Raw genomic sequence first — 22108 nt, 5'->3', positions numbered from 1 at the left:
AATTTTGTGTTGCTAGAATCATGTTACGCTGTTATAGGGAGTCGCATGGAATGTGGAGCTGTGTGTGGCTGTTGTAACAGATGTGGCCATAACTACAGCAGGTGACAAAAGTCACATACAACAACATGTGTCATGGCCGTTACAGATTGTGTTACAAAGGCGAGAGGGATGAAATGTAAGAGAAAGAAATGGACGGGCAATAGAGGGCAGCTAGATAAAGGAGATAGTAATGGAGGGTGGATGACATGAGGTTTGGATGGAGGGGGCCACTAGATAGTACAACAACGTACAGAAAGTTCTGTGCTGCCATCTCATGCCCTAGTCTATGAAATCACATGCCCAGCCACCTGCCCCCCCCAATCCACCTGCCCCCCCCCCCCCATATAGCCCACGGATGGCTCCCCACTCTCCCACAAGCTGGCAGTCGAATGAACACACTGTAGGGAGACAGGTGTGTGAATATATATATATATATATATATATATATATATATATATATATATATATATATATATATATATATATATATATAACAGAGGGAAACATTCCACGTGGAAAAATATATCTAAAAAGAAAGATGATGAGACTTACCAAACAAAAGCGCTGGAAGATTGATAGACACACAAACAAACACAAATATACACACAAAATTCAAGCTTTCGCAACAAACTGTTGCCTCATCAGGAAAGAGGGGAAGGAGAGGGAAAGACGAAAGGATGTGGGTTTTAAGGGAGAGGATAAGGAGTCATTCCAATCCCGAGAGCGGAAAGACTTAACTTAGGGGGAAAAAAGGACAGGTATACACTCGCACACACACACATATCCATCCACACATACAGACACAAGCAGACATATTTAAAGACAAAGAGTTTGGGCAGAGATGTCAGTCGAGGTGGAAGAGTAGAGGCAAAGAAGTTGTTGAAAGACAGGTGAGGTATGAGTGGCGGCAACTTGAAATTAGCGGAGATTGAGGCCTGGCGGATAACGAGAAGAGAGGATATACTGAAGGGCAAGTTCCCATCTCCGGAGTTCGGATAGGTTGGTGTTGGTGGGAAGTATCCAGATAACCCGGACGGTGTAACACTGTGCCAAGATGTGCTGGCTGTGCACCAAGGCATGTTTAGCCACAGGGTGATCCTCATTACCAACAAACACTGTCTGCCTGTGTCCATTCATGCGAATGGACAGTTTGTTGCTGGTCATTCCCACATAGAATGCATCACAGTGTAGGCAGGTCAGTTGGTAAATCACGTGGGTGCTTTCACACGTGGCTCTGCCTTTGATCGTGTACACCTTCCGGGTTACAGGACTGGAGTAGGTGGTGGTGGGAGGGTGCATGGGACAGGTTTTGCACCGGGGGCGGTTACAAGGATAGGAGCCAGAGGGTAGGGAAGGTGGTTTGGGGATTTCATAGGGATGAACTAACAGGTTACGAAGGTTAGGTGGACGGCGGAAAGACACTCTTGGCGGAGTGGGGAGGATTTCATGAAGGATGGATCTCATTTCGGGGCAGGATTTGAGGAAGTCGTATCCCTGCTGGAGAGCCACATTCAGAGTCTGGTCCAGTCCCGGAAAGTATCCTGTCACAAGTGGGGCACTTTTGTGGTTCTTCTGTGGGGGATTCTGGGTTTGAGGGGATGAGGAAGTGGCTCTGGTTATTTGCTTCTGTACCAGGCCGGGAGGGTAGTTGCGGGATGCGAAAGCTGTCGTCAGGTTGTTGGTGTAATGTTTCAGGGATTCCGGACTGGAGCAGATTCGTTTGCCACGAAGACCTAGGCTGTAGGGAAGGGACCGTTTGATGTGGAATGGGTGGCAGCTGTCATAATGGAGGTACTGTTGCTTGTTGGTGGGTTTGATGTGGACGGACGTGTGAAGTTGGCCTTGGACAGGTGGAGGTCAACGTCAAGGAGTGGCATGGGATTTGGAGTAGGACCAGGTGAATCTGATGGAACCAAAGGAGTTGAGGTTGGAGAGGAAATTCTGGAGTTCTTCTTCACTGTGAGTCCAGATCATGAAGATGTCATCAATAAATCTGTACCAAACTTTGGGTTGGCAGACCTGGGTAACCAAGAAGGCTTCCTCTTAGTGACCCATGAATAGGTTGGCGTACGAGGGGGCCATCCTGGTACCCATGGCTGTTCCCTTTAATTGTTGGTATGTCTGGCCTTCAAAAGTGAAGAAGTTGTGGGTCAGGATGAAGCTGGCTAAGGTAATGAGGAAAGAGGTTTTAGGTAGGGTGGCAGGTGATCGGCGTGAAAGGAAATGCTCCATCGCAGCGAGGCCCTGGACGTGCGGAATATTTGTGTATAAGGAAATGGCATCAATGGTTACAAGGATGGTTTCTGGGGGTAACAGATTGGGTAAGGATTCCAGGCGTTCAAGGAAGTGGTTGGTGTCTTTGATGAAGGATGGGAGACTGCATGTAATGGGTTGAAGGTGTTGATCTACGTAGGCAGAGATACGTTCTGTGGGGGCTTGGTAACCAGCTACAATGGGGCGGCCGGGATGATTGGGTTTGTGGATTTTTGGAATCCGCTCTCGGGATTGGAATGACTCCTTATCCTCTCCCTTAAAACCCACATCCTTTCGTCTTTCCCTCTCCTTCCCCTCTTTCCTGATGAGGCAACAGTTTGTTGCGAAAGCTTGAATTTTGTGTGTATATTTGTGTTTGTTTGTGTGTCTATCAATCTTCCAGCGCTTTTGTTTGGTAAGTCTCATCATCTTTCTTTTTATATATATATATATATATATATATATATATATATATATATATATATATATATATATATATATATATATATATATATATATGTGTGTGTGTGTGTGTGTGTGTGTGTGTGTGTGTGTGTGTGTGTCCGTCCATGTTCCTCCTCCAGCTTGAGAAAGGAATTTCACTGTGAAAGCTAAAAAAGCAAAGCTCTGTACCTTTTGTTTGACGCAGCGCTTCTGTCTTTTGGTGAGTCATCTTCTTTATTCCCAAATAATTCATACATTTGTTTATATCAGTTATAAATGTAAATGTTAGGAAATTTTTTCCGAAGGTATTCAGCTAACATGTATCATTATACAAAAGTGAAATGTTGATGATAAATATATCAGACCAGAGGAGAATAGGTCTTGAAATGTGGTGCTACAGAAGAATACTGAAGAGAAAATGGATGGGCAGATAACTAATGAAGAAGTACTATATCACATTGGGGAAAAAATAAATTCATTGCACAATTTTACTTAAAGAAGGGATCAGTTGATAAAACACATTCTGGGACATAAATAATAAATAAAGTGTCTATTTGGTAATGGGAGGAAAATGTGAATGGTGAAAATGTTATAGGGAGACTAAGATTAGATTGTAGCAAGCAGGTTCTCATGGATTTATGTTGCGATAATTATGTGGAGATGAAGTGACTTGCTCACAACAGAGTAATGTGGAGAGCTGTGTTAAATCTGTCTTCAGACTGAATCTCAGAACAAAAACAATATTAACAACAACATACTCATTGGAGAACAGTAATATGAGAAAAGACAGTCTGTTGTATCAGGACAATAGTTAAGGTAATGAGAAAGTGTGAGTTCCAGTGTGTTAACACAATACAATGATACTCTGCTCTTTTACTGTGCCCTGAAAAGGAGCGACAGCAATTTCAAGAAATGGTGAACTATCAGTTATTGTCACAGATTCAAAGCCACTACAGATAAAGCTTTCACAAAACGTCAGCTAGGATAATGGAAGAGTATTTCATCAGATTTTAAGATGGTTGAAGATATTGTTTGGTGGCTAGAAACTAAATGAGGATAAACCTAAGAAAGAAGCCTTCTTAAATCAAAAAGCATTAAACCTACTGATAATTGCAGAATTTTTGTATTAAAATTATAGGATAACAGTGATGTAGAATATGTATCATGCCACTTACCAGATTTTGATAAACAAATTTATGAGGAAAATTTCCACTACATCTTGCTTATGAATTTAAGGACCACACTACATTGCTATGGGTCATTAGGCTAATTCTGCTAAGTACCATACATCTGTACTGTTAATATACATGATCAATCCAAAAAGTTATTTTCATTTTGTCTGAACACTATAACTTTAATTGGAACATTTGACATAATGATTTTAAAGTGCAGGAGAAAATAAAAGAAACTATTGGTTTATACAGAAAAAAGTTTCCATGTTGAACAGTTAATGATCAATATTAGATAGTGTCCGATTCTGAAAAGCAAATTTTAGTATGGAAGAACTACATTAGTCTCTTTTTTTCAGGCAAAAATGTGAAGATTGAGGGTAATGATGGGAAAAAAGTCAAACAGATCCATGAGTCATACAAGAAGAAATAAGGGGCATTATAATTTCAATAAAACGTTATAAAGCTCAATTGTTTCTCTTCACAAAAACCAAATGCAAGGAAATAACAAGATCACAACTTTTAGTTTAATGAGGCATGTCTTAAAAATATTCCTCATAATTACTCACCAAAGATTGTTTAAGAAACGTGAAAACATTCTCAGTGGCTCGCAGTTTGACATTAAACAAGGATTTGACACAAGAGAGGCTACAGGTCTAGCATCTGTGCAAAACTGCTTTGATCAGTGGATAAACACATGACTGCCTTTCATTAATTCAAAAAAGCTTTGACAGTGTGTGGTGTAAGAAACTGATCCAAATTATTAACAAAATGGACACTGATAAGAATGATCTTAGATGCATAAAAATTATATTGAAACCCGACTGCTCAGATGAAGATAAATGATTAAATCTCCAAAATGTTCAGATTGTAGTATTAACAACATCCAACATGTCAATGATGCTACACTGCTTCCAAATAATATATAAGATGTAGGGGGACTACTTAACATTGTGGGTGAATACTGCAAAAACTGTGGTCTAGATATTAATATTACGGAAAGAAAATAAATGTAACAACACCATGGCGACTTTCAATTATCCACCAATCAAATGAGTAAGTAAAGTTTCCTGAAGACTGGATGATGGAGAGGGAAGTAAATTATTGAATAGAATGTGCAAGAAATACCTTTATGAAATTCCAACAAATTTGTTATAACGTGAATTGAAATCCATATCTCAACAGTCTGATTTATGAAATGCTATGTCTGGTTGGTGTTTCTGCATGGCATGAAAGGGTGGACATTAAAAGCCTCAAATTTGTGGATTGATTTTATGACTATTTTCCTAATTATTGTAAATCACTGTCCACAGTCAAGCATAATATATTCACCAGTTAAAAGACATAAACTATTGTAATCACTTAGTCTGATTTGGTTTGTTCAATGGATAAATTCTCATAGACTTGATCTGATTGCTTTTCAGCTAAATGAGATTTACACAAATGGCATGAAATGTAGCATAAAATATCTTTCTATAGGACAAGCATGATCAAAAGAATCCTCATGAAGGTCATTTTACATTACATTAGTTGTATCCAATTAATTCAATGCATGTCCTGATATGGGTACAGAAGTCAACGACAAGCATTTCATTTAAATGTACTATAATGAAATAACTTAACATTATTGAATATTACTGTAATAAAGTGGTAATATAAATTACAAAATAACTAGAACATTAATTTTAAAAGTGTCTGTGAGGATACTTTTAAAAATTGAGTAGGAAGAGTTGAACAACAGAAAGTTCTTTAAGTCAGGCTTAAACTTCACTACATTACCCATAAGACATTCAATATGCTTTACTTAAATTTCATCACATTACCCATAAACCATTTAATATGGACTGGTAAGCTATCAAATACATATGTACCCATGTACTCATGGGAGAGTCACAGAAATGCAAAAAGAACCTGGACTAGCAGACATATGAATATAGGATCAGTTATTGTATAAAAGCCTACTTACAAAGTTTTGAGAACCAGTATTAAGTGAAGAATCTGGGAATACACTGTAGACCTCATTATAGCCCTGTACAAAGTAATACTTGTTTACATGCCAGGGCACCAGGCCGCTGGTGCGCTACACTTTGAATATTCCGCCAATGGCATCTGTGTGGGCCAGCCACCAGAAGCCACCTGTTGTGTGCCAGATGACTTACGAACAGCATGGTATCTGCTGTGCCATCTACCAGAGCCCTCCTCTTTATAAGCACAGTGCAGAAGGCAGTAGTTGGTTCAAAATGGCTCTGAGCACTATGGGACTTAACATCTATGGTCATCAGTCCCCTAGAACTTAGAACTACTTAAACCTAACTAACCTAAGGACATCACACAACACCCAGTCATCACGAGGCAGAGAAAATCCCTGACCCCGCCGGTAATCGAACCCGGGCGCGGGAAGGCAGTAGTTCTCATATTCTGTTCATACTTACTGTCAGTTACTGCTTGTATCAGTATCTTGATTGTTTCTATGTTGGTGTCTACACTCTCAACTGTTGTTCGCATGTATATGGAAGAAGAATAAAATGTGGTTCACTGTGACTGTGCTGGTGTTCCTGTATTAGAGTAAGATACAACTAGAAATGAGTGTGACCTTCACTTCCATGTGCTCAGTATATTTGGTTGTTCCTTTGGTTCTTCTGTCCATGGAGGCTGTGCTCCAATCTCTCCACAAGCAGCGGAAGGCTCTTATGGTTGTTATCACAAACTTGTTGGCCACAGTGACTACACAGACTTCATCACAACTGGCACACCCGCCCTCTTTTCCCCTTACAATGGTGCAACCAAAGACTGGGAGGCTTATAAGAAGCAGCTTCAGCACCACTTCTTCACTTTTTGTGTCACTGATGCAAACTTGTGTAAGGCTTTGTTTCTTTCTCAGATTGGGTGCCAGTTAGTCCCTTTACAGGAACCTGCGCTGTTTTCCCTCAGCAAAATGGGTAAATTGTTTGTCACATTACATGCACGCAGGTCACTGCAGTACGTGTACAGTTCTGTCGTTGTCATAAACTGCCCAACAATTCCTATTGGGCTTGGACAGCTGAACTCCATGCCCCAGTCACAAATTTCAGTTTTTTACTGATGCTCATCATAATTCCTATGCTGATTCTATGGTCCCTGACACCATCATTTGGCTGCCTACTGACTAGAAGGTGTGTCAACATGCACTCCAGTGAGAGCATCCATCTTTGGGTGAAGTACAGGGTGTTCAAAAAGTCTCTCCGCAGTGCCATGTGATTGCTAGCTGCACATGCCGTATGATTGTGGGTCCCATATTTTTCAACGAAACAATAAATGCACAATGATACTGCAGTGATATTCTGTACCCATTCATAGGAGAACTTGTGTTAAATGAAATACTGAATGGTTATTTTCAACAAGATCGTGCAACTGCGCATACAGCTCGCATTTCAATGTCACTTCTTGCTGATGTTTTTGGTGGTCGCATAATTTCACAGGGTCTCTGGCCTCCACAAACACCTGACCTAACACCACCTGACTTTTTCTTCTGGGTTGCAGCGAAAGCAACTGTCTATAAAAACTGTCCAAAATCCATTGATGAAATGAAAACTGCAATATCCACTTTCACTGTTTCTGTTACAGAAGAAATGTTACAGCTTGTGTTTGGAAACATGATTAGATGAATTACATTGTATATTCAACAACAGGGGGGGGGGGGGGGACACTTTCAACATTTAATTTGAAAATTTGTAAGTAAAACTGAATATTCAATAAATTAATAACTTGTATTTCACTGAGTTTCATTTCGGTATATTCACTGTGGCATACAGCACATGCAGCTAACAATCATACGGCACTGCTGATAGACTTTCAAACACCCCCGTATTAATTATTGGTTAATCTAATGAGGTATCTTGTGCTGCTAGTGATCAGATTGAGGCTTGGTGTGACATTGCTGTAGTGGTTCCTGTTCCTGGTCGCCAGGAGTCAGTCAATTCTCAGGGAGAGGACAATGTGGCAGCCTTACAGATGCTGCCTAAACACTGTATTGCACAGCAACATGCCAAACAACAACAACCAGAGCTTCTTGCCCATACTGTTTCATGGCATGTATTAATTGTGTGTCTCCAGTGCTAACGAATCATAATAAACTGTTTATCAAAGTGCCAGATATAGACAAAGTGTTCAGACTACACATCGAGACAGGTGAAGCTGTGACTTTACTGAATTGACAAACTTATGTCAGTTTGGGATCTCTAGTGTTACCTCCAGTTACTCAATGTTAGGCGAGTTACAACAAGCAGCATATTCCAATTTTGGGGCAATTTAAGGCTCCCATATGTATAAATCTGTAGTTCATTCCTTGACTTTTTGTATAGTGGGTGATGCTGGCACCAATAATTTGTTCAGTCTGAATGCTTTCAATGCTTTTGGTTTTTTCATTTCTTACCAGGTTCCTCACACTAGCAATTAAGATTCTCTGTGTTCTGAGTTCTTATCTCTTTTCTTGGATGAGTTAGGTTGTACCACTAATTTTGCAGCCCACATTACCCTGAAACCTACTATATGGCAATGCTTTTTCCATGAGCACCATATTATAGTGGTTTTGCATGATCAAATGAAATCAAAATTAGACAGGCCTACTACATCAAATGAGTGGTCCACCCTCCCTTGTGATTGTTAAAAAACTGCTTGGCTTCACCTCTGCACCAGCTTTAAAGCCTCAGTTAACATTCAATCTACCACTGACACACAATCTTTGCGCTGTCTGGACAAGTTATTGGCTAAAGTCACTGGGGGCCAGTTTCTCTCCAAAACTGATTTATCTGAAGCCTATTTAAAAGTTCCATTGGAGGAGAATTCTAAATGGCTCCCTCTGAGTAACATGCCCTTTCAGTTGTATCAACATCAGCACCTCTTGTTCAGTGTGACAAGTATCCTGGTGATTTTTCAGTGATTGTTTGGGCAACTGACAATGTTCATTCCAGGATGCATCAACTATCTTGATGACATCGCCACGACAGATGCATCCATGGAAGTGCATTAATGTAACTTACACACTTTGTTCATGGTTTTGCCGGCCGCGGTGGTCTAGCGGTTCTGGCGCTGCAGTCCGGAACCGCGGGACTGCTACGGTCGCAGGTTCGAATCCTGCCTCGGGCATGGGTGTGTGTGATGTCCTTAGGTTAGTTAGGTTTAAGTAGTTCTAAGTTCTAGGGGACTTATGACCTAAGATGTTGAGTCCCATAGTGCTCAGAGCCATTTGAACCATATTTTTTTGTTCATGGTTTTACATACTGCAGGGCTGAAATGTAACTTGGCCACGTCACACTTTTCGCAGCCATCTATTGTGTATTTTGGGTTAGATGTTTCTCAGGATGCCGTTAAGCCATCACGTCATCATGTCACCAATGTCATAGCTCTGCCTTTTCCTACAACTATCACAAAACTCCAAACATTTCTATGAAGAGTTGCTTACTATCTCATATTTATTCCAGGTGTGGCAACATTGGCCCATCCCCATCATGAGTTGCTCCAGAAGAACATTCCGTTTCAGTGGACACCAGCCTGTGAGCACAGGTTCACATTTATGAAATCGAAATTACATTTTATTCCTTGTTCGGCTACTTTCCAACATAGCCACTACCCAGTTTTGGCTACAGACACCTCTCCGTATGGACTCAGGGCCTTTCTCACACAATGATGTGAGGATGGTTCTGAATATCTGCTGTCTCTAAAGACCTTGTTGTCGACAGGAAGTTAAGCGCTAATCTCCTCCTCCTCCTCCTAAAAATGTCCAATAACTCAAAAACGCTCAACTCTGTTCAGCAGTCCTATTGACAAGTTGAAAAGCAAGCACTTTTTATCATCTATGACATTAAAAAGTTTTATGTGATCTTGTATGGGTCTAAATTCCACCTCATTACTGACCAAAAGCCCATGATTTCATCATTTAATCCTTCTGCTTCATTGCCTGACAGAGCAGAACAACATCTCCAGCGTTTGGCCTTGTTTCTGTCTTGCTCCAACAATGAAATACATTTTTGGCCTACTGTGCAACATGCTAATGCCACTGCCCTGTCCCAGCTTCTGATTGGGCTGGATGCTACTTTTGATCGGTATGCAGATCACATCTGCTGTTGTTGGTTTTGCATCATTTTGTTCACCTCATTCATCATGGTTGGGTGGACAGATCTCTGGGCAGTGCTCCTGATCCTATGTGTAACCATTTTGCCCTCTATCACTGACTTTCTGTATTTGATGGTGCTGTTCATTTAGCTGTGGATTAGCTGTCACACAGTGTTGTGATCCTCGCCAGCCAACGACGTGATGTGCACTGGCTCTTACATCATGTATGTTAGGGCGTCTTGCATACCAAGTTATTGGCCCATCGGCATGTGTTCTGTCCCGGCAATGATGGTGACATGGTGCATCTTGTCGCGATCTGCTCTCACTGTGCTACCCAATAGGTAGCACTGCAGGAGACACTCTCTTCGTGGCCCACACTGTAGCTTCTGTGGAAATGTGTCCATCTTGATTTTGTGGAACCCTTCATAACTTCTTACTGGTTGTTGGTTGTTGATGCTTTCTCTAAATTTCCATACGTTATCCACTGTACTCTGATTTTGGCTGTGACCAAGATTGCGGCTGCCTCCGAAATTTTTCCTATTGGAGGACTGCCTTATACACTTGTACAACACAATTTGCATATCAGGCCTTCCACAATTTCTGCACCTGTCAAGGTATTTTCAGCTGACTGCTCCTGCTTTTCACCCCCACACTAATGGCAAGGCAGAACATCTTGTCCACATGTTCAAAGTTCAAATCAAGAAGTACATCATGGACTCCTCCACAGATGGCGCCTTGACACATTTCTTGAGTTCCCACAGGTTTACACTAGCGGAGGATCAGAGTTTGGCTGAGATACTCCACAGTCACCAGCCCCACCAATGAGCATCGGAACGACACTAGTCTTGCTTCGCCCCTAACTCCACAGTCTGGGCTCAGTGGTTCAGTATTGACCAAAGTTGATTCTGGCCACAGTCTAAAGCTGCTGAGGTTGCTGCCTTTGTAAGGTGTGCACCTTTCATGGGTTGGTTGTGCATCATCATGATCAGCTATGTCCTTGCGCTATGGCAAGGTCCACCACCGCCAGCTCCGCTTCCTCCCTCGGCATCTTTCCTGGCCTCAAATGACATCCTTGCAGTGGGGGACGAACCCATCCTCCTTGTAGGTATCACCAAATCCTGCCTCTTCTCCGAGGTCCAGCTCCCTTAGCACCTGCTACTGTGCCTTCTTGCAATGCTTTGCTGTCACTGGTGATTCCACTGCCAGCTGGGGTAGTACTTACAGGTCTTTCCCACAGTGGCATCCCTGGTGCCCTGACTGAGGCCTTCACTGTTGGCACAGTTTCACGAATTTAAGAAACTGGACACCGAAATCAAGTAACGCCATTGGCACCTATCCTCTCATATGGTACTTTGCAGGGAGTGACCACCGCACTTGTCTGTGGCAGTGTCAATTCCTCACTACTCACCAGTTCCATCCCGGGATCTCCTTCCACCATTACCACCATCACCTGTAGCATCTTCTGCAGGGGCTGTAGATGTTTCAACTGCTGTCCCAACGCCCATATTGACAGAGCACCTTACCTCAGTGGGGTGCTGTAACTCTGTCTGTAATACTTGGATAAGCGCTGTGGCACAAGGTCACTGGGATGCAACACTTTGAATATTCAGCCAGTGTCATCTGTGCAGGCTAGCCACCAGAATCTGTCTTCAGTGGCCACATGACCTATACACATGGTACAGCATCCACCACACCATCTACCAGAGACCTCCTCTTTACAAGTGCAGTGCTGCATGCACTCGCTCTCATTTTGCTTTCACACCTACTGTCAGCAACCGCCTACTTTCAGCAACTGCATACATCAGTAGCTGGATTGTTTCTATGTTTGTGTCTAATTTCACTACTGTTGTTCACTTGTACATGGAAGAAGAATAAACATTGGTTCATTGTGGCCCTACTGTTTTTTGTGTGTTAGAGTACCCCCAACAAGTTTTGCTCCTGTAGGAATGGTGAAGACAATGTTAGGCTAATTACAGAACACTAATTCTTTTTGCATGTCATACACAAATGGAATGGAAAGAGCTGAAATCTGCTCATCTAAATTTTTAATTTTGCTCATGTCAGCTGTTCAACATCTCAGCTATATCACAAGTAGTTACATTCACTTTTACATTATATGTATCCATCCAGGACTTTCAAGTATAATGTTTTCACAAAATAAATGATTCAATTTTTGACCACACGTGTAGATGCTAAAACCTTAGTAATTCAATTACTTAAGGGGAACTGCTACTGTGTCCTCCAATATGGAAATTAAATTTTGCTTATGTTAAAATTGACGTTAATCAAAAGATGATGCAACAAAACTATCATGCCAAATGCAGCAAATAATCAGTTCAAAAATGTTCATCATATCCAGCTTGTTATGCAAACAAATAAAAAATACATATTTACATACAGTTTATGTGAAAAAATAATGTTATAAGCTTTCTGATAGCTTAGCCTTCCTAAAGCTGAAATTTGGCAATCCTAGTTTTCAGCTAATATGACTCTTCATGGCTCCATTTTGTAAAGTTTCTTGGAGATAATCAACAAACTTCTGACAGATCTGAGAAACATTAACTGGTTGCCATTTTCTTAAACACCGAGGTATTTATGAAGATAACAGAGTAGTCTCTGTTATCTTCATAACATCTTCAGCACAGGCCCTCAAATGTCATGGCAATAATCAGTAATGACAGTAATGTAACTATGTCGGTGCACAGGAAACAGCATGCCTAATTTTGAATTCGAAGAGTTCGTCCGCGCTTGGAGCTCCCTCTCCTTCAACATGACAATGCCAGACCACACAAGAGCACTACAATGTCTGCAATGATCTGATGCCTCGGGTTCACTGTCATTGATCATCCTGCATTAAGTCCTGTCTTGGCCCCATCTGATTTTCATCTGTTACCAAACCTTAGAGAACATCTTCGAGGACTTCCATTTGATAGTGATGAGGTAATGCAAGCAGAGGTGAGGTTGTGGCTCCATTGACAAAGTCAAACATTCTACAGTGACGATATCAACAAACTGGTCTCTCATTGAGAGAAATGTGTTTGTCGTAATGGGACAATGTTGAGAAATAAATATGTAGACATAAAAATGTAGAAAGTTAATAGCCTTCTTATATAAAAAGTTTTAAGAGTCTTTGGTTACAAAATTCAGAGACTTTACTTTTCAGCACACCCTTGTATATCCTACAAGTACATTTTAATACCTACATAAAATAAATAAAAAATCTCAATTGGAATAAAGTCACTGGTTATTTCTTTAAAAAGCTCTGTACACCTTATTCTGTAATTAGGAATGTATCTCATAAAGTCAGCTTGAAAAATGTAATAGTGTGTTGCACATAACTAGTCTCCATATGCTGTATGCTGAAGTTACTAGTATGCAAAAGGAAATGCAATAATATTCTATACAGCAAATACTCATGCAACTTGCATATAACACATTCTTACCCTAAAAAATCAGCTCAATTGCTTGATGATATTTTCATCAAATGAACAGTGAGTATTATCTTACGCATACATTTATCTTATTCAGTGTTGTAAAATTAGTGAAGTGCTTATTAGAAATTAATTGTCATAGAACTGAAATTTTGATAGTATTATCTGCACGTTGAAACAAAATATAGCTTATTAAGGAAAACTATTTAAAACTCGTTGCTCTAATACTTGTGTAAGCAAAAGACAGAAGAAACTTACTTGGATGGTTCCCAGCTGTAGCATATTCAAGAAAAAAGTAAAATGTTGACTCATTACTGTTCATAATCTTCTCTAGTTACAAACTTACAATTCCATTAATATTTAACATGAATAGTTCGGAGCAACAAGTACAATGGCAGTGTTACAGTATCAAATTGATAAAAATCGGTTTTAAACCATCATATATGCTAAATTTAATAGTAAAAAGTAAGCTCCTGTCACTATTATCTGTCAGCTTAACAAATTAATGTAAAAATTTGACATGCTTTAAATACCTTCACTTCACATCATAAATAATTGAGGTCTTTTAGGTTAGTGTGTCTGAACTTTCATGTTAAATGGTCTCCTTTGTGTGTATATGAATATATATGTAGTACAGAAAAAGCACAAACTATCAATTTGAATGCAGTAGGAAGATATTAAGTAAAAGCATTGTACTGCCATTGTAACTTCTTCTGTCATTGTACCCCCTATTACCATTCATATTTCTGTCTGCTGCCTGTTATGTTGATTGGTTTATTTATCTGTGTTTCTGTATATTCTTTTTGATCTACTGATCATAAATAAATTAGTAAATAGACTGAGTAGTTTGTGCTATGCATTTAATGTCCTGATTAAAGTCAGTGAAATTGACAACACTAACACTAGAATGTGCATAATTCACACTTGCACAGTCGATACTCAAATTTTTGCATTCTATTTTGGGGTGTCTCAGACAGAGGAGTATGTAGAATGGAATAATTATGACAATGAGTCAAGTGCCCTTTTCCTTAACCTTTAAATATCTATTTCTGGAACTCAGTATTCTAATAGTGTCACATACTTATATTCACAAAACAGTGTGTTTTACACATATTTTTACAAAAAATAAATACATCTAATGTCATCAGACCCATAGTTACAAAGGCCTCCCTATAGTTAATGTCTATGTAAAGGACACAATAGTGTAGGGCACATGGGGGCTCTTCTTTATGCTCGAACTCCACATTATATGGGTATGAAAATTTATAACAAAGTAAAAGGAAGAGAATTCCTCAGCATAAATTTAGAAACACTGAAAAAATCTTATGTGAGAAACTAGTGCAGAAATATTACTATTCAGTAGAAGAATTCACGAATGACAACCGGAAAATTTGAGCAAGAGAGAGCAATTACTTTGGACTGTTAATTTCTAAAATTTTGTAACTTTCTAAGAAAATTTATTAATTGCTTAATTAATTATTATCCAATACAGTATATTATATTACTGATATTATAAGAAAGATTGTAAATCAGTTTTTGTGTTTTGATGTGTCTCCTGTATATTAAGTCAGTGACTTAAAACTGTATGTTACACGACAATAAACTTCTATTCTCTTCTATACAACAAGCTGCCTAAGAACTTAAAAGTGAAGTACAGAAGGATTCATAGAAATAGAAAAAGAATGTGACTTGAGAAGCACTGTTTCTATACAGTCGAAGAATTTCTTAATGCCACTCTAAGTAAACAAGCTGTATATTCTCTTACTTAATATTAAGTTTATAGCTGATTAGTTCATTCAACAGATGTTACTGTTATGTTTCTTATTTTGAGTCTAAAGCAACCAAGTAAAATATTTTCTACTGATTTATGACAATATTATGAAAATGAAAGATTTCTACTCACCATATAGAGGAGATGCTGAGTTGCAGACAGATACAACAAAACGACTGCCCTAAATATTGAGCTTTTGGCCAAAATAACTTTTTCTAAAGTATATACATTCATGCAAGCACAGCTTACACACACATGACCACTGTCTAGCCACCAATGCTACACTGCGAGAAATGCACCTGATGGGAGAAACAATCTGGATGGCAGGCGTAAAGAGGAGGCTGGGGCAGGGAGGGGAAGATAGAGCAGGATAGAGGTGGAGGAGGTAAAGTGCTGCTTCTCGTTGAAGCATGCATTGATGTCGTGGGGATAGGGTACGGCAGCTAGGTGTAGCTGGGAGGTTTGGGGGAAGGTGGGCGGTGGAAAAGGATAGAAATAGGAGGGAAAAAAAGACTAGTAAAACATTGGTGGAATAGAAAGCTGTGTAGCACTGGAGTAGAATTAGGGAGGTGGACTGGTGGATGAAGGACAGGGACTAATGAAGGCTGTGACCAGAGGGAGTTATGGGAATGGAAGCTCAATGTGTATGGCAGCCTTTTGTTATGTCCGTCTGGGACTCAATGTCTCCTCTATAAGAATGGCAGCAGTCTTTCCTTTTCATAACATTGTCATTATTCCATTCTGGATTCCCCATTGTTCAATTCTGGTTATTTATTTCATTCTACAAATATAACTGTTCTTCTTCTTATGTCCCATATCCATTACTTTTGTTTTATTATAAGATAATAATGATAATTATTATAATGTAATATTGTAACTTATCCCATATCCTTTTTTACTTATTATGATTTAATTATAATATTCATACAAACTGTAACTGTGACTTGCCCCTTATCCACATGCAATAACACACAACATGAATTGCATTCGGGAGGACGACGGTTCAATCCCGCGTCCGGCCATCCTGATTTAGGTTTTCCGTGATTTCCCTAAATCTCTCCAGGTAAATGCCGGGATGGTTCCTTTGGAAGGGCACGGCCGACTTACTTCCCCCTCCTTCCCTAATCCGATGAGACCGATGACCCCCAACCCCACAACATGAATTATGGGATCAATAAAAATCAAATCAAAATCAAAGCCACCTTTCTCTGTTATTTAGTTAACTCAGTCTTATGTCACATGTGAAAAGGAATAAAATACACCAGGAGTGTGAAAACAAACATGTAGTTTATTTAGATGTTTCTAAAAATATAAATACAGTTTCAAAATTATGGAGCAAAACAATCCCATATTCATAATAATGTTAATATAACACACAACCTGATAACATATTGTATTTTTCCAGCAGCAAGAATAAACAAATCCTTGTGTGAACACAGCCTGAGTTAGCAACATAGAGTTGCCTGTGGAACCGACATCTCAAATCCACTCCACAATACTTAATTGTCAACCCCTGTGGTTTACACTTTACAGTTCAGTCCCATCTCTTCCCCCCACTCCATACCTCCCTTTCCCTTTGCTGCCCCCACAACCACCCCTATGCAAGAATTGTCAACAGAACCGCCACCAATTTGTTAGTGTCGTAAACCCAATTACTATGGATTCAGCACTAATATTCATTTCATACTACTTTTATCTCACCCTCTTCTCACCTCTAAGGATGAAATGTCATTTGAACTTTCATAAACGTAGTTAACGGACATTTGCCACTGGGGCAAAACAGGATAGGGTGGAATGGGACAGTGCCCCATCACTTTCGTATGCAGGTAGATTTCAAACTACATGTTCTTTCACCTTGCTTTTCCAGATGATGTAGACTTATACACTCCTGGAAATGGAAAAAAGAACACATTGACACCGGTGTGTCAGACCCACCATACTTGCTCCGGACACTGCGAGAGGGCTGTACAAGCAATGATCACACGCATGGCACAGCGGACACACCAGGAACCGCGGTGTTGGCCGTCGAATGGCGCTAGCTGCGCAGCATTTGTGCACCGCCGCCGTCAGTGTCAGCCAGTTTGCCATGGCATACGGAGCTCCATCGCAGTCTTTAACACTGGCAGCATGCCGCGACAGCGTGGACGTGAACCGTATGTGCAGTTGACGGACTTTGAGCGAGGGCGTATAGTGGGCATGCGGGAGACCGGGTGGACGTACCGCCGAATTGCTCAACACGTGGGGCGTGAGGTCTCCACAGTACATCGATGTTGTCGCCAGTGGTCGGCGGAAGGTGCACGTGCCCGTCGACCTGGGACCGGACCGCAGCGACGCACGGATGCACGCCAAGACCGTAGGATCCTACGCAGTGCCGTAGGGGACCGCACCGCCACTTCCCAGCAAATTAGGGACACTGTTGCTCCTGGGGTATCGGCGAGGACCATTCGCAACCGTCTCCATGAAGCTGGGCTACGGTCCTGCACACCGTTAGGCCGTCTTCCGCTCACGCCCCAACATCGTGCAGCCCGCCTCCAGTGGTGTCGCGACAGGCGTGAATGGAGGGACGAATGGAGACGTGTCGTCTTCAGCGATGAGAGTCGCTTCTGCCTTGGTGCCAATGATGGTCGTATGCGTGTTTGGCGCCGTGCAGGTGAGCGCCACAATCAGGACTGCATACGACCGAGGCACACAGGGCCAACACCCGGCATCATGGTGTGGGGAGCGATCTCCTACACTGGCCGTACACCACTGGTGATCGTCGAGGGGACACTGAATAGTGCACGGTACATCCAAACCGTCATCGAACCCATCGTTCTACCATTCCTAGACCGGCAAGGGAACTTGCTGTTCCAACAGGACAATGCACGTCCGCATGTATCCCGTGCCACCCAACGTGCTCTAGAAGGTGTAAGTCAACTACCCTGGCCAGCAAGATCTCCGGATCTGTCCCCCATTGAGCATGTTTGGGACTGGATGAAGCGTCGTCTCACGCGGTCTGCACGTCCAGCACGAACGCTGGTCCAACTGAGGCGCCAGGTGGAAATGGCATGGCAAGCCGTTCCACAGGACTACATCCAGCATCTCTACGATCGTCTCCATGGGAGAATAGCAGCCTGCATTGCTGCGAAAGGTGGATATACACTGTACTAGTGCCGACATTGTGCATGCTCTGTTGCCTGTGTCTATGTGCCTGTGGTTCTGTCAGTGTGATCATGTGATGTATCTGACCCCAGGAATGTGTCAATAAAGTTTCCCCTTCCTGGGACAATGAATTCACGGTGTTCTTATTTCAATTTCCAGGAGTGTATTAGAACTACTGACAGACAGCAACGGTCTGTTAAATCAGTGGGAATGGAATTTTCAGTCATTTTATCTTCTGAAAGGGGATTTTTAATAGCAACTAAGCAGTTTAACATAATAAAAACAACATTGTAAAGATTTGTTCATAAAGCAGAGTTGACAGATCAGATGGGAAATTTTAAAGATGTGTTTGCCACAGAACAATAGTTGTATTAACAGATTTCCATTATAAGAATGACCTACAGGATGCCGTTACAAGCACAGAAAAGAAAGAAGGAAAGAGGGTGCAAAAAAGGTCAAAAATGCTAGGAGAGTGAAAAAAAAAATGGAAATGAAGTCCCATGCTTCTTTACAGAACGTAGGGGAACGATGCGGGAGACCCGCACCGCCTTACTAGGCAAGGTCCTAATGGAGGTGGTTTGCCGTTGCCTTCCTCCGACCGTAATGGGGATGAACGATGATGATGAAGATGACACAACAACACCCAGTCATCTCGAGGCAGGAAAAATCCCTGACCCCGCCGGGAATCGAAACCGGGACCCTGTGCTCGGGAAGCGAGAACGCTACCACGAGACCACGAGGGGCGGACAGAAGTCAGCTGCAAAGACAGTCTTTGGGAATATTAAAATTGAAAAATCTAACTGTACACAAAAAAAAAGACAGATGAGAGAGGCCTTAAGAAAGTAAACGACGGAGGGTTAATCAGACAGAGGGTGTCTCTAATGTGAGGACTTTTACTCCATTTATAATGATGGCTGGATCACATGCCACAAGTGTTTCAAGTGTGCACACAATTTGTACACTGGCACAGACAGTGAGGATGAAGAAGAAATTGTGATTTGTACGTACTGCCCCCCCCCCCCCCCCCCCCCATGAACCATGGACCTTGCCGTTGGTGAGGAGGCTTGCGTGCCTCAGCGATACAGATGGCCGTACCACCGTACCATAGGTGCAACCACAACGGAGGGGTATCTGTTGAGAGGCCAGACAAACATGTGGTTCCTGAAGAGGGGCAGCAGCCTTTTCAGTAGTTGCAGGGGCAACAGTCTGGATGATTGACTGATCTGGCCTTGTAACATTAACCAAAACGGCCTTGCTGTGCTGGTACTGCGAACGGCTGAAAACAAGAGGAAACTACAGCCGTAATTTTTCCCGAGGACATGCAGCTTTACTGTATGATTAAATGATGATGGCGTCCTCTTGGGTAAAATATTCCGGAGGTAAAATAGTCCCCCATTCGGATCTCCGGGCGGGGACTACTCAAGAGGACGTCGTTATCAGGAGAAAGAAAACTGGCATTCTACGGATCGGAGCGTGGAATGTCAGATCCCTTAATCGGGCAGGTAGGTTAGAAAATTTAAAAGGGGAAACGGATAGGTTAAAGTTAGATATAGTGGGAATTAGTGAAGTTCGGTGGCAGGAGGAACAAGACTTCTGGTCAGGTGGCTACAGGGTTATAAATACAAAATCAAATAGGGGTAATGCAGGAGTAGGTTTAATAATGAATAAAAAAATAGGAGTGCGGGTTAGCTACTACAAACAGCATTGTGAACGCATTATTGTGGCCAAGATAGACACAAAGCCCATGCCTACTACAGTAGGACAAGTTTATATGCCAACTAGCTCTGCAGATGATGAAGAAATTGATGAAATGTATGACGAGATAAAAGAAATTATTCAGGTAGTGAAGGGAGACGAAAATTTAATAGTCATGGGTGACTGGAATTCGTCAGTAGGAAAAGGGAGAGAAGGGAACATAGTAGGTGAATATGGATTGGGGGGAAGAAATGAAAGAGGTAGCCGCCTTGTAGAATTTTGCACAGAGCATAACTTAATCATAGCTAACACTTGGTTCAAGAATCGTGAAAGAAGGTTGTATACATGGAAGAACCCTGGAGATACTAGAGGGTTTCAGATAGATTATATAATGGTAAGACAGAGATTTAGGAACCAGGTTTTAAATTGTAAGACATTTCCAGGTGCAGATGTGAATTCTGACCACAATTTATTGGTTATGAACTGCAGATTGAAACTGAAGAAAATGCAAAAAGGTGGGAATTTAAGGAGATGGGACCTGGATAAACTGAAAGAACCAGAGGTTGTAGAGAGTTTCAGGGAGAGCATAAGGGAACAATTGACAGGAATGGGGGAAAGAAATACAGTAGAAGAAGAATGGGTAGCTCTGAGGGATGAAGTAGTGAAGGCAGCAGAGGATCAAGTAGGTAAAAAGACGAGGGCTAATAGAAATCCTTGGGTAACAGAAGAAATATTGAATTTAATTGATGAAAGGAGAAAATATAAAAATGCAGTAAATGAAGCAGGCAAAAAGGAATACAAACGTCTCAAAAATGAGATCGACAGAAAGTGCAAAATGGCTAAGCAGGCATGGCTAGAGGACAAATGTAAGGATGTAGAGGCTTGTCTCACTAGGGGTAAGATAGATACTGCCTACAGGAAAATTAAAGAGACCTTTGGAGAGAAGAGAACCACTTGTATGAATATCAAGAGCTCAGATGGCAACCCAGTTCTAAGCAAAGAAGGGAAGGCAGAAAGGTGGAAGGAGTATATAGAGGGTTTATACAAGGGCGATATACTTGAGGACAATATTATGGAAATGGAAGAGGATGTAAATGAAGATGAAATAGGAAATAAGATACTGCGTGAAGAGTTTGACAGAGCACTGAAAGACCTGAGTCGAAACAAGGCCCCGGGAGTAAACATTCCATTAGAACTACTGATGGCCTTGGGAGAGCCAGTCATGACAAAACTCTACCATCTGGTGAGCAAGATGTATGAGACAGGCGAAATACCCACAGACTTCAAGAAGAATATAATAATTCCAATCCCAAAGAAAGCAGGTGTTGACAGATGTGAAAATTACCGAACTATCAGTTTAATAAGTCACAGCTGCAAAATACTAACGCGAATTCTTTACAGACGAATGGAAAAACTGGTAGAAGTGGACCTCGGGGAAGATCAGTTTGGATTCCGTAGAAATGTTGGAACACGTGAGGCAATACTAACCTTACGACTTATCTTAGAAGAAAGATTAAGAAAAGGCAAACCTAAGTTTCTAGCATTTGTAGACTTAGAGAAAGCTTTTGACAACGTTAACTGGAATACTCTCTTTCAAATTCTGAAGGTGGCAGGGGTAAAATACAGGGAGCGAAAGGCTATTTACAATTTGTACAGAAACCAGGTGGCAGTTATAAGAGTCCAGGGGCATGAAAGGGAAGCAGTGGTTGGGAAAGGAGTGAGACAGGGTTGTAGCCTCTCCCCGATGTTATTCAATCTGTATATTGAGCAAGCAGTAAAGGAAACAAAAGAAAAATTCGGAGTAGGTATTAAAATTCATGGAGAAGAAGTAAAAACTTTGAGGTTCGCCGATGACATTGTAATTCTGTCAGAGACAGCAAAAGACTTGGAAGAGCAGTTGAACGGAATGGACAGTGTCTTGAAAGGAGGATATAAGATGAACATCAACAAAAGCAAAACGAGGATAATGGAATGTAGTCAAATTATATCGGGTGATGCTTAGGGGATTAGATTAGGAAATGAGACACTTAAAGTAGTAAAGGAGTTTTGCTATTTGGGGAGCAAAATAACTGATG

General features: G+C 41.3%; 1 protein-coding gene across 1 annotated transcript in view; it reads right to left on the bottom strand.

Annotated features, from left to right (window-relative positions):
- Positions 1 to 22108, bottom strand: part of LOC126195511 (sushi, von Willebrand factor type A, EGF and pentraxin domain-containing protein 1-like) — a 436314-nt gene that overhangs the window by 75471 nt on the left and 338735 nt on the right. The window lies entirely within an intron of this gene.

Source organism: Schistocerca nitens, chromosome 7 (genome assembly GCF_023898315.1).
Source record: "Schistocerca nitens isolate TAMUIC-IGC-003100 chromosome 7, iqSchNite1.1, whole genome shotgun sequence".
Lineage (NCBI taxonomy): Eukaryota > Metazoa > Arthropoda > Insecta > Orthoptera > Acrididae > Schistocerca > Schistocerca nitens.
Note: the sequence above shows the minus strand (reverse complement) of the source record. Positions and strands in the feature narration are given on the sequence as shown.